The sequence below is a fragment of the Abramis brama genome, assembly GCF_963993115.1.
Source record: "Abramis brama genome assembly, chromosome: 9".
NCBI lineage: Eukaryota > Metazoa > Chordata > Actinopteri > Cypriniformes > Leuciscidae > Abramis > Abramis brama.
This window is the reverse complement of record NC_139971.1, coordinates 24,278,778-24,290,952: the sequence shown is the minus strand read 5'-3', so window position 1 is coordinate 24,290,952 and position 12,175 is coordinate 24,278,778. Positions and strand designations below refer to the sequence as shown.

The 12,175-nt window shown below is 36.7% G+C and overlaps 1 long non-coding RNA gene across 1 annotated transcript; it reads right to left on the bottom strand.

Moving 5' to 3' along the window:
• Window positions 1–5,542: 5,542 nt before the first annotated feature.
• On the bottom strand, window positions 5,543–6,988 carry LOC311090028. The gene is made up of 3 exons (XR_014607820.1): window positions 6,852–6,988; window positions 6,623–6,725; window positions 5,543–6,060 (listed from the first exon to the last, which is right to left on the bottom strand). It is a non-coding gene; the product is annotated as an uncharacterized lncRNA (long non-coding RNA).
• Between the last annotated feature and the right edge of the window lie 5,187 nt (window positions 6,989–12,175).

Here is a 12,175-nt window from a genome sequence, read left to right as displayed (position 1 = left end):
CTGTGATATGTACCATAGGCTTTGACGCAAACATACAAGAGGTTGCTATTTCACGCTACTGTTTAGGAAATTGGCTATTAATGTTTGACCCATATGGAGAATAAGACTTTGTTGTTTGCATTCTAAATGTAAAGCAAAAAGGGGAAAGTCTTCCAGAATTGATCTCCCTTCAGTGAGTGTTAAAGAGTCCTTGCCCCCATAGTATGCATTACGCATGACAGCACGGTTCTGGCACCATCGAGGTTCTGGCAGGTCCGAGCGCGTTTTCGCCAGTGCCGTCCAGGCCGTGCTGTATACCGTTTGAGCAAGGAGACCCGCATCAGGCTTGTGAAATGAAGTGTAAAACTGTTTTTATTATTTTGGTTTTTTTTTATTGTTTTGTTTTTGTTTTTGAAGATCAGTTAGTGATCTCTGTGACATAATTAAGCCAAGTTTGTAATTGTATAATATTTACTGTAAGATGTAGAACATTCAATAACTATTAAAATCTTTCCAAAAATCTTTCCATTGTTTTTTCAACACACATTTACACATAATATCATGATAATGGATTGTAGGTTCTTTTTTGGTCCAGTCAATACATGTAACCCTTAAACGCATACTTTGGGTCTTTAGTGGCCCGGGACGTCATTCACTACCCTCCTCCTCATTCAGTTTTTAAAGTTAGACATCAATCTATTATTCCTCAATCAATTAATTATAAACAATATACCAAGACATTTTTTTTATAAAATTATAAAAGAATGCCTGTTTTCCCATTCATTTAAAAAAAAAAAATTGTATATGGTAGCTAATGACCTGAGGTGTGTAACAGTGTAAGTATATTTTTTTTCTGCACAACAGTAATTGAATGGTTGATGACTGAACAAGTGTAATTCACGTTTATTCCACAAGGTGGCAATGTCTGTTACACAATGATGAAGTGAAATTTCACTCATAGTTACCGCATGCAGAAAACAAAAGAATAGGAAGTATCATCAGCAAAACTTGAAATAGCTCAGCGATTTACTGCAGAGCAAGTACTGAACGCTATCAAATATTTGTGTCACTGTCACTTGATGATGAATCTGGTGAAGAAGCTGTCAGCGATCAAAATACTGATTTTGAAGATGTTGAAAATGGTAGTTTTGAGAATATGATTGCGAATATGAGCCAGATGTACATCTTTACATGTACATCAGATGAGCCAGACAGTACATGTTGAATGTACTGAGACATGAGCTCTGATGAGAACAGGGATGATTGTACAAAACATCTGCTCAAACTGCACCCTTCCAAGCTCCAAAAGGTAACAAAATATGCTTTATTTTATTCTTCTGTAATTGTTAGCCTACTCTAATATCATATCATGAGAGTTTTTTTAAATTTTTTATTTAGTTTTATTTTCATTTTAATTAATTTTATAAACAAAATTCACTTAATTGCTTATTTTGATGAAATTTTATGAATTAAACAGCTCACAGACATAACTAGAAGCCAAATGAAATAACCCATTAAACACAAAAGTATTATGAAATCCTTTAAGATATTTCTTCTTACACAGAAGCTTTTTTTGCATAAAGGATTCTTTAAAACTGAGTTAAAGGGATAGTTCACCCCAAAATGAAAAATCTGTCATCATTTACTCACCCTCACTTTGTTCCAACTCCATTGAGGGTGAGTAAATAACATAATTTAAATTTTTGGACGAACTATTAGGGTCAAAGAATGCCTGGGAACCCTTAAAAGGTTATATCTGACAGAACCCTTTAAGATTCTATATAGAACCTTTTCTTCTAAAACTTAACATTTTATCATTGCACAGGCAAAACCAGTCTGATATGATGATCAGTAGGCTGATTTTTAGAGGTTTTCCAGCTGGTCAGGTGGAGACACGTTCACGTTCAAGCTCAAACCGGCGCGCAACGTTTTGCGGTTTCCAGGTTGAACGACATGTTTTGGTGTCCAACGGGTTTGAGATACGTTTTCTCTTGTTTGGTAGCCTGGAAATCCAGACCTAAATCTAAAAGATTAATGGTCTGGCGTCAACTAATGAAAATCGTCCAGCTCGAGGGGTGGCACCAAGCATGCATTTGAAAATCTCACTGCACGCAATTGGATAACACTACGATCAATCACAACAAGCCCCATATGCTTAGCTACCAGTGGAGCTAACTGGTAGATTAGACTCTTGCCTTATCCGGTCGGCAAAACAGCAAAAATGCCCTTGATGATATGTAACATCTAACGTATTTTGCAGTATTAAACACGTATTTATACCGATTTCATCAGGCTCCGAAAATTCATCAAAAAGAACACAAAGAATGGCCTTCTCAGCTGCCATAGTTGCAACTCTTGCGTCATCAGAACAGCTTGTTCAACGCACCACGTTTCCGTTTAAAAAAACGTTTTGCAACTTTTCGGGGCTGAACTACCCTGGTTACGTAATTCCATGAAATCATTTCTCTAAACCGCTGCTGCCAACAAAATAATGTTAATCATTCTTAAAAACAAGAATGTGTCTTTTGTAATGAACCCTCTTACGAAATGTGGATGGATCTGTTCAAACTGTTTTTTCTTCTGCATTTGGAGAGAGAGGATGCACGCGTTGCAGCATGTATGGCTCTGTGTCTCCTACATTCCCAAAGACTTTCAGTGGCAGTAGAGAACATCAGAAGATGTAGTTTTTTTTAGGAAGTGTTTATGTGGTGCTTTATTATGTACTATTGTACACCCAAAGCACTTTACAATCATATCAGGGGTCTTGTCTCACTCATCACCAGTGTGCAGTGTAGGCCTACTTGTGTCTCCGCTGACGTTGTGATTTTTGGATCACACGTCATTTAAAGGTGATCAATCTTTTTAAGATTGGTGATTGATATCGTTAACTTGTAGAGCCTCTTCTTTATTATCAGCACAAGGAATGTATTAACAAAATATAAACAAGAATAACGTAACACAACTACTAAATGAATGCCATGAATGATAAAGGAATAAAGTGCATAAGACGCATAAAATACAAGTGTGGCTATGGAAGAGTTACGTTATCTTAAGGAGAGATAAACTGTTGTTTCTCTGAAACAAATAAAGTAAAGAACCTTATGCATCAAACAAACAAAAGATTATTTGTTATTAAATAGGATCAGTTTTATTACATCTAAAGTGAATTAGAAAATCATAACCATGCCAAGGTCTCTGGAAAGAGGTTTGGTTAAGTGATATTTATGTTCCACGTGGTCGAGTGAGCAGTACGATGGCGGTGACGTCTTCCACTGGTTGTGCTGGGTGACAATACAGTGGGGAAAGGAGCTGGAATCTGTATCAACAGGCTTGACATGAAGCTTTGTGGGATGTCGATCTCCTGGAGCACCAAAAGGGTCCTAAAATCTGGAATTCGCAGATGAGGCCATGAAGTAGGTGCAGAAGGTCCTAACAATCTGGATCTGGAACACACATACAAAGGTACCTTTGAGTGATGGTTCGCTCTCCTGAGCTTAACCACGTTGCAAATGTCTCTGTATATCTTACGCCTCTCTGGGCCAGACATTCAGAACTTGGCTAATCCGCTTTTGTCTTACAGGACAGACTCAGAACGAGAATTTATATGTTAATGTCTCTCTGGATGAACCAGAGTCCCAGAACAAGGAGTGTCTGTTGAAAGTGTACTTTTATCCCTTTCCGATGAGGAGGAGATTGCAATTTGCCGCTTCTCCATTCCAGTGTTGTGATTGCCTGCTGGCATCAGAGGACACACACACTCACACACACACAGTGTGGCCCTCCCTTCTTGCCCCTGTGGAAGTCTTTAAAGTGTCTTTAAAGTTGTACCAATGCATTTCTCACTTTCCAACCTACTACCAGAATATCTGGCAATATTCTAAACAAATTAAGTCCAAACAAGATGGAAAAAGATTTAACTGTCATGCATTCGTTCATTTGTACATTTACAGCTCAATTTGTGCAAGATGTTGCACAAAAAATAGCTGTTACAGAGAATACTTATTCCTCGGTTTCCAAACATGGATCATAGTGGCCACTGCTGCTACATCCGGAGGTCCTGAGGAATTTTTATGGTGGTCACAGGCCAAAACCTTAGGAATTAGTCTCTAGATGGGTTAAAGGCAGAAACTGCATGTGGACCAATGAGAAGTCCTGTCCTTCCTGGGATTGGTTTCAGAGGTGGTCTTCTTGTCCTCTTAAGAGGTTTCTGGCTGTTTTCCTAGCATCTTTATCTGATGGTGTTGGACAGTTTGTTTGTGTTAGTCCACCAAGATCCAATCAAAATGTAGCAAACCTTTGTCCACTGTTACGAATAGAGAGATGGATAGATAAACTTGGCCCTGGAAACTTGGCTTCTACCTGCACTCGCCACACACCAGACAAGAAGTGAGAGAGAATTATAGAGCCAGTTCAATCGAGAGGGATTATTAGGAGGCCATGATTGATAAGGGCCAATGGAGGGAATTTGCCCAGAACACCAGGGTTACACCCCCTACTCTTTATAAGAAATGCCATGGAGTCAGGACCTTGGTTTAACTTCTCATCCGAAGGATGGTGCTTGTTAAAGTATAGCGTCCACATTACTATACTAGGACATTAGGACTCACGCAGACCACAGAGTGAGCACTCCCTTCTGGTCTAAATAACATCTCTTCCTAGTTTTTCCAGGAGTCTCCCATCCAGGTACTGACCAGGCTCAACCCTGCTTATCTTCAGTGGGCAACCAGTCTTGGGCTACAGGGTAAAATAGCTGCAGCGTGCTCACAGACTACTAAAATATGTAATGGTGGTTGGGAACAACTGATTCCAACTAATACGGTCACACCTCAAAGTAATAACAGCTTTTTTTTCACCTTTATAAATGATTTTCAAATAGAATATTTCTTGTATCTGTCAGGAATGGATACTGACTTTAACAGTTTAATGTAATAATCTTCATTGCATATTTTAAGGACTCAAAAGTCACATTTTGATGTAACAAGTGTCACAGTTGATCTCAACTTTAAAGCCATGATGAAATAATATAGTGTTTTGTTTAGCTACCAGTGATGGACTTAACATCTGTCATTCTTGTTAACTTGTAACTAGAGATTAAATGAGATGTAAAGACAGCATAAGGAAAATACGATTTCCTTGAAAATTTCACACCGGCAGAAAGATAACTTTATTAAGTAGCCTATATACTGAATCGTCACACTGTAAAAAATAAAAAGTTGAGTAAACTTAAAAAAGTGAAGCAACCAGCTGCAAAGCATTTTTGAGTTTACTCAACTTCAGTGGTCGAAGTTCATCCAACTACCAGTCCAACTCAAAGAAACGAGTAAGCACAACTACAGAGGTCCTGAAGTTCAGTAAACTCAAAAAAGCTTTGCAGCTGGTTGCTTCACTTTTTTAAGTTGATTCAATTTTTTACTTTTTTAAGTTGATTCAACTTTTTTACTTTTTTAAGTTGATTCAACTTTTTCAAATATCTCACCCAGATACTTGTATAGCCTTCACATTAAGAATCCAAATGCAGGGAGTAAACCATACTGTAAATACAACACAATACAAAAGACATTGCTATCATTACAGAACTTATTTATTGACAAATATTCTGCAAAACAACACATTTTCTATTTGCATTAGGTACACATATTTAAAAAAAGACAATGCACAAAATTAGAGTACAAACTGGAATAAATAAATGCTCAACCTTACAATTATCCATATGGATTGCAGCTACTTGGACAATCTTTTGAAGGACTATGCAAAAAAAAAAAAAATCAGCCTTGCGGAGCACTTTAGGTCAAGATAAATAAATGTTTTTTTTCTAAACAAACTAAACAATTTTTTTCTTAACCAGTTACTACTGGTGTATTTTAATGCTTTAGAATAGTTAACATTGGGGCCATAAATCAAGCCAAAGAGGAGAGTAACAACTGTGGCAAAGGTCTTGCACATTATCTGGCCCAAACTGCTCTTATAGTACTACAGAGAGGCACCTTATATTTGGGTTTGAGTGGATAGTGGCAACATCATCTTCAACGATAGTTAAGGTCCTCATCTTCTCCCCTTGTGAATGTCTTCTGGCTCTGTGTCCTGCAGTAGAAAATAAATCAGCATAAAATTAGGGTCAATTAGGGTCATTTTTTTCAATTAGGGTATTAAGGCACACATTCTGTTCATCACCCAAAACTGGTCATATTGCATCAGTGAAGATTGGTTTAAATCACTAGAGTCACATGGATTACTTTCATGCTGCCTTTTCTTGTTTATATCTCCTATATTCATATTCTTTCATATTATATTAATTTTATTTACTCTGCTATTGCTACATTACTGTTTAACCTTATGATTGTGCACTGTATTGTTTTAACAGGTTAGATATCAGAGGGAATGTCTCCGGACAGTGTTGTGAAGCAGTAATTTTCCACTGTCTTTGCTTTGGTAAAATAACAACTTGTTGAATTTGTGCTATCAGATGAAGTCAAACTGATCACTGAGAAAGTTTCAACTACAATTATTTAATAAAGTAATTTTTACCATGACTTTGTCTGTTGATGATAAGTTTTGTATATCACACAAAACCTATCTCTTAACAGTATCTGGTAAATAGGTGAAATATATCAGGTGTGAGTGTATATGCTGATGATCTTCTTACCAGGCAAGTCTTCAGGATGTTTCCAGACTTTTCCCTCATAAACAAAGGCAGACCTTTAAGAGTTGTAGACTTTCTTTGAGGAAGCACATTGGAGTTTCTGTGTCTGAAAGACAGAAAAACAAATACGGAACAAGTTATATACAAAGTGAAGCATGGGAATTACCTTGAAAAAGAGATGGCACCATTCAGCCTTTAACCAGAGAGATATGATCACATGCAAAATAATTACTTGATGATCAAGTGAGGATCTTCATCTCCACCACTTGCTCTGTACAACTAGATGTGTATTCATTTAACTAAGAGAAAAAGGTGCTCTTCGGATCAGTTTGTGTGATACTGTAATATTCAGCAGAGAGCAGAGACCCTGAAAAAAGGAAAAAAAAAAACATTGTTGAAACAGTAAGAAACATTAAGTAAATTCAGTTCAACTCACCTGATCTTTTAAAAAATAAAGGCCACTGTTTTAGCACATCCAAGGATCTTGTCACTGTACTGATGTTCTTTAGTCTAAAAAGGACAAATACAACAGAACAAAGATACATAATTTTATTAAACAAAATCAGTTACAGTAGGTTAATTTAACATGTAGCAAAAATAATACAGAAAATGAATAATCAAATGTGAAAAATAATCAATGCATAGTTTTCACTGTATTTATTAAATATTACAGATATTAAAGATACAAAAGTTATTATAAGAGCAGTGAGTGATTTTGTCTTTTGTTAATTGATTAACATTAAGGATACACAATATTTTTATCCTATTCACTTTAAAACATACCGCACACATACTACCCATTCTATTATTTGATATGCAAAGCTAACATTATTTTTAACATAACACATTAGTTTTGCATAGGCTTCTATTATTAAATTTTTCCTCTAAATTGTATTGTATTTAATTATATTGCACTGTAGAATGACTGAGCCTCAACCTAAGCATGTACAAATTGTAACTGGAATTTGTATACGTGACAAATAAACTTGAAATTAAATTGAACGGACTGCGGTCACTTTAAGAGCTCATGGATCTAATACTAAAACATCTAACGTTAGGTTTCACCAAATTGGTTATGTTCACTTAAGACATTGCCGACTGTGTTTACTTGAATACTTTTTTTGTTTTGTTTTTTGTTATTGACATAATTGTATGTGTATGTCATTATTAAATCGCAATACGCCACGAAAGATAGCTGAATTCGCACTCAGATTCTGTCCGAGTCCGAGAGAAGCGGCTTTCTGTCTCTCAATCAGTGCAAGCACCGCATTTAAGTCTTTATTCACGACTTACTGAGCTTAACATTTTTAACATCTTTTAAACACCATGCACGTCCTTGTCCTTTTTCAAGCATGTTTCCTCACTCTAACGTTAGTCTGGGTAACGTTAGCACGTTAAGTAGCAATGTGCTACGTGGATAATCTCTAACAATAGAAACTTATCGTCACCACGAAATATATCTTTTAACATAATACTATATTTTATCAACATATGTGTGCAATTTATAGCCTATTTTCATTCATAAAGCTTAAAGAAAACTTACCGCAATCAGATGAAATCCAGTCCCTTCGATAGTGTGGTTGGAGGAGGAAACCCCAAGTAACGTACAGCGAGACAGACTGCGCATGCGCGATGACGGGAAGTTAAACGTTCGAACTATGAAATCAAAATATTAAGTTTTCTCAACTTAATTGTTTGTGTTCATTGGACAAAATAGTAGTGCACTTGCAGTTAAATAGTTTTTATAAGTAAACTCAACATTGCAGTAAAAAATTTGCCCACTCAACTTAAAATTTTAAACTGAGTTAACAATTTGCAAGTTGGATTTTTTACAGTGCACTATAACTTGTTGTGTTTGAACAAATGTAGTGCATTATAATTGCCCTGTTACAGTTGACCTCTGGTCTAAATCAAACCATTCTTCAGAGAGAAGAGTGAGTTTCTCAGAGAGAATGCTGTGTTTCTTTTCATCTGTAGTTCTTTTCTTGGAAAGTTGTATTGGGTACTATTGAATCTGTCCCAAACACACCATTAGAGGTCATTACATTTAGAAAGGAGGTAATGTTCATTTGTGTTGTGTGTGTCCATTTCCTCCCCTAATTTCCCCAGTGCTGCCAGCTGTATGTTCCCCACAATCCAATTTACTACATTAATTAGTATTAGTACATGTGTGCAGAATTGAACAGCCGTTCTGCTGGGGTCTCTCATCAGCGGGGGTTTATAAAGTCAAACCTGACACCGGATATTAAATAGAGATGATGGGGAGATGGATTTCATAATTATGTACCAACTTCCATTGAGTCTCGGGCCGTTCAGCTTGAGGTTTCAGAGGCTCCTGGCAATTCAAGACCACGAGGCACTGGCCCGGTCTGTAATCCAGCCCTTCTGTTGATGGAAATGTCTGTTGGATCTTAACTGAAACTCAATTAGGTCTGATGCCATGAAGAACCTGAACTTCTGCATCCCACTCAACATGAGCCGTTACTGCACATGCTCCAACAAGTTCCACGCTGAGCATGTGATGCATTCCCCAGTTTCCATTCCCAGTCTTTTCTCGCTACTATGACAAAAGTGGAAAAAAGAAAAGAAAATGAGCCCAGGTGTGGATTCAGCTATACAAAATAAAGGAAATGAATGTCTACTAAACAGAACAAAAAGATTCAGTGGGGTTCTATGTAGAACTCTAGGGTTCTTGACTCGTTTTTAAATAACCTTTTGTGCCAAAAAGATTCTACGGTAAGAAGAAATTGAATTTTTAATTGAATTAATTAAAACTAAACCCATAAAATGATTACATGATGGGAACCCCTAAGAGCTTAAATGAAGCGCCTGGCAGAACCCTCAGAACCCTCTATATAGAACTTTTTCTTTTAAGTGTAATGTAGGCAGATCAGTCTATTACTAATATCAGTTCTACTAATATTTTATGCAAATCAAATGCTAGCACAGATCTGCAACTTGCATCAAATAGTCAGTCAAAGCCTCTCACTGAAGACCAGCAGACTGATGTTGTACTTATAAGGCTGGAGCCAAGCTGTCTGGGCCCAGAAAGGGCTTCTCTCTGAGAACATGAAGGAATAAGATTAATTAAATGCATATAATTAAACTCTTCTGTGTTTCACACTCAACATATGTCTTTTTGCCCAGGGTAAAGCAAGGAAAACAACACCTTACCCCAACAAGGCAACATAATGGATGGCACTCATCTATTCATGGTGGAGGTGGAAAAACAAGTTGTTTATGACCCGCAGGGTTTCTTTTATAAAGATTCAAATGCAAAAGAAAAGGCATGAGAGTCAGCTGTTTTTGTCAACTGTTAGTTTTAATTTGAAATGTTTGTGAACATAAGAAAAGTACATGTCTGCTGACATCATTAAAGGTTATTGTGATACTAATGGTTTTAGCATTCAAGTATTAATAAATTCCTGCTTGGTCTTTGGCACTGTCCCTGCGTTTTTAAAGCATGCAGTTGTCTAGCCGTTGCTTAAAAAGCCCAATGCTGATGTGAAGTGATTGAATAATTATCGTCCTATTTCAAAATTGCCATTTCTTTCAAAGGTAATGGAAAAGGTTGTCCTATCACAGTTACTTCCTTTTTTAAAAGAACTAGAAAGTATTTTCTTCTAGATAAAGTGAGCTCTAATGAATCTGGAACGTTGTGTTCAGAGGCCACTGCTCAAGAAAGCATGCTAATTTCAGTTAGTTCAGCCAAAAATTAAAAGTATCCTATAATTTGCTTATCAAGCTATCCCAGGTGTATATGACTTTCTTCTTTCAGCCAACCACAATCTGACTTATTTTTTTTTTAAATATCCTGGCTCTTCCAAGCTTTATAATGGGACTGAATGGTACCTTAGATATTGAAGCCCAAAAAAGCGCATCCATCCATCATAAAAGTAATCCATACGGCTCCAGGGCCTTCTGAAGCGAAGCAATGTGTTTTTGTAAGAAAAATATCCATATTTATAACTTTATAATCTATAATCACTGGCTTCTGGTAATGGCCGTACGCAAGTCGAGTTCCGGCTGAATAGTGACCTCTAACCCGACGCATGACGTATTGACCAACGCGGAACCGCAGAGGATGGAGCAAGACAAAACACCAGTTTTAAATTAGAAGTCTAAAACGAGAATTTTTAAAGAGAAATCTCAGAGGATGTCAATATAAGAGAAAAGGAGCTTGAGTTTGTTGCCCAGTCCATCATCCCGAATAGACGCAAGAGGTGTCTACTCTCACCTAAGCTTACGCTTATGCATCGGGTCTCACTGTTCCGGTCTCACAGTGGTCTCCTTTAAAGTTTCAGGAGAGACTTCAACAACATCACACACTGTGCTCAGATTTTTCTCCTTAGCTAGGTACTCTGGAGCTCTCATATTTTAGTCTCCTCTAAAGTTTAGAGAGATCTTTCTCAACAACTTTCCAAAAAGTCAAGTGCTTGACATGCACTAAATGAATTTTTTATTTTTTTTTAACTATATTAAATACATGTATACAATATATACAAAACTGACTTACAGAAGTCTTACTACAGGAACTACAGGATGCTAACCCTGGAGCATTCCTTGTTGAAAGACACCTTTAGTTTAGGAGACAAATCTGAGCACAGTGTGTGATGTTGTTGAGATCTCTTCTGAAACTTTATAGAGGAGACAAATGTGAGACCACCAGAGTCTTTAGTGTAAGAGAACAATTTCAGCACAGTGTGTGATGTTGTTGAGATCTTTTCTGAAACTTTAAAGGAGACAATTGTGAGAGTTTTAGAGTTTTGTCTAAGGAGACAAGTGTGAGAAGCAGGAGACTGAAGCATATGTTTTCATTTAATGTTAAAGTAATCTCATTTCTGTCTAGGAGAAACATTTGAGATGTTAAAGAGATTTCTTTCTTTTTTTTCTATCTGGGTATGGTCAAGGAAGGAATAAAAGAAGATTTTAACTGTTGCTCTGGTCTCTTTTTCTTGGGCACTCTTTGGCTCTTATTTTCCTCTGGGTCCCTTCCTTGCCTCCTCATGTCTTTGTTTCTTCTTATTGGGGACTTTGTTCTTCCTCTCTACCTGAGCTCTCCCTTCAATCTCTCCTTCTCTCTGCTCACTTTATCCATTTAACTATCTCTCGGGTAACAATTTGGGTACAATTAACTGTATGTTTCATCATCTCATACATTTTGTAACTATTTCAAGTATAACCATAACCAAATACTGTTATTAAACCATTTCAATTTTGATTTTGATTCAGTATTAACTTTGAAGTGCCCCCAGGAAAGTGTTTCTCTCCAAGCTTCTTTAAAATTGTTCATGGAATGTCATGTCTGATACTAAAAATCAAGGAAATACAAGCACGCCATTTTACTTTTACTTTAAAATGTATTTTTAAGACATCTTTTTTACCATATAGTTTTATAAAACAATATAAAAACAATATCATTCCTAATGAAACATTTTGTTTAATAGGTTCATTCGAATCTGCACGTATCCAAAACCTATTCCAGCTAAACCGAGGATTACTGGATCCATTTCCTTAAAATAAATGTGACACCATGACCCAGCTTCTGAATAATAT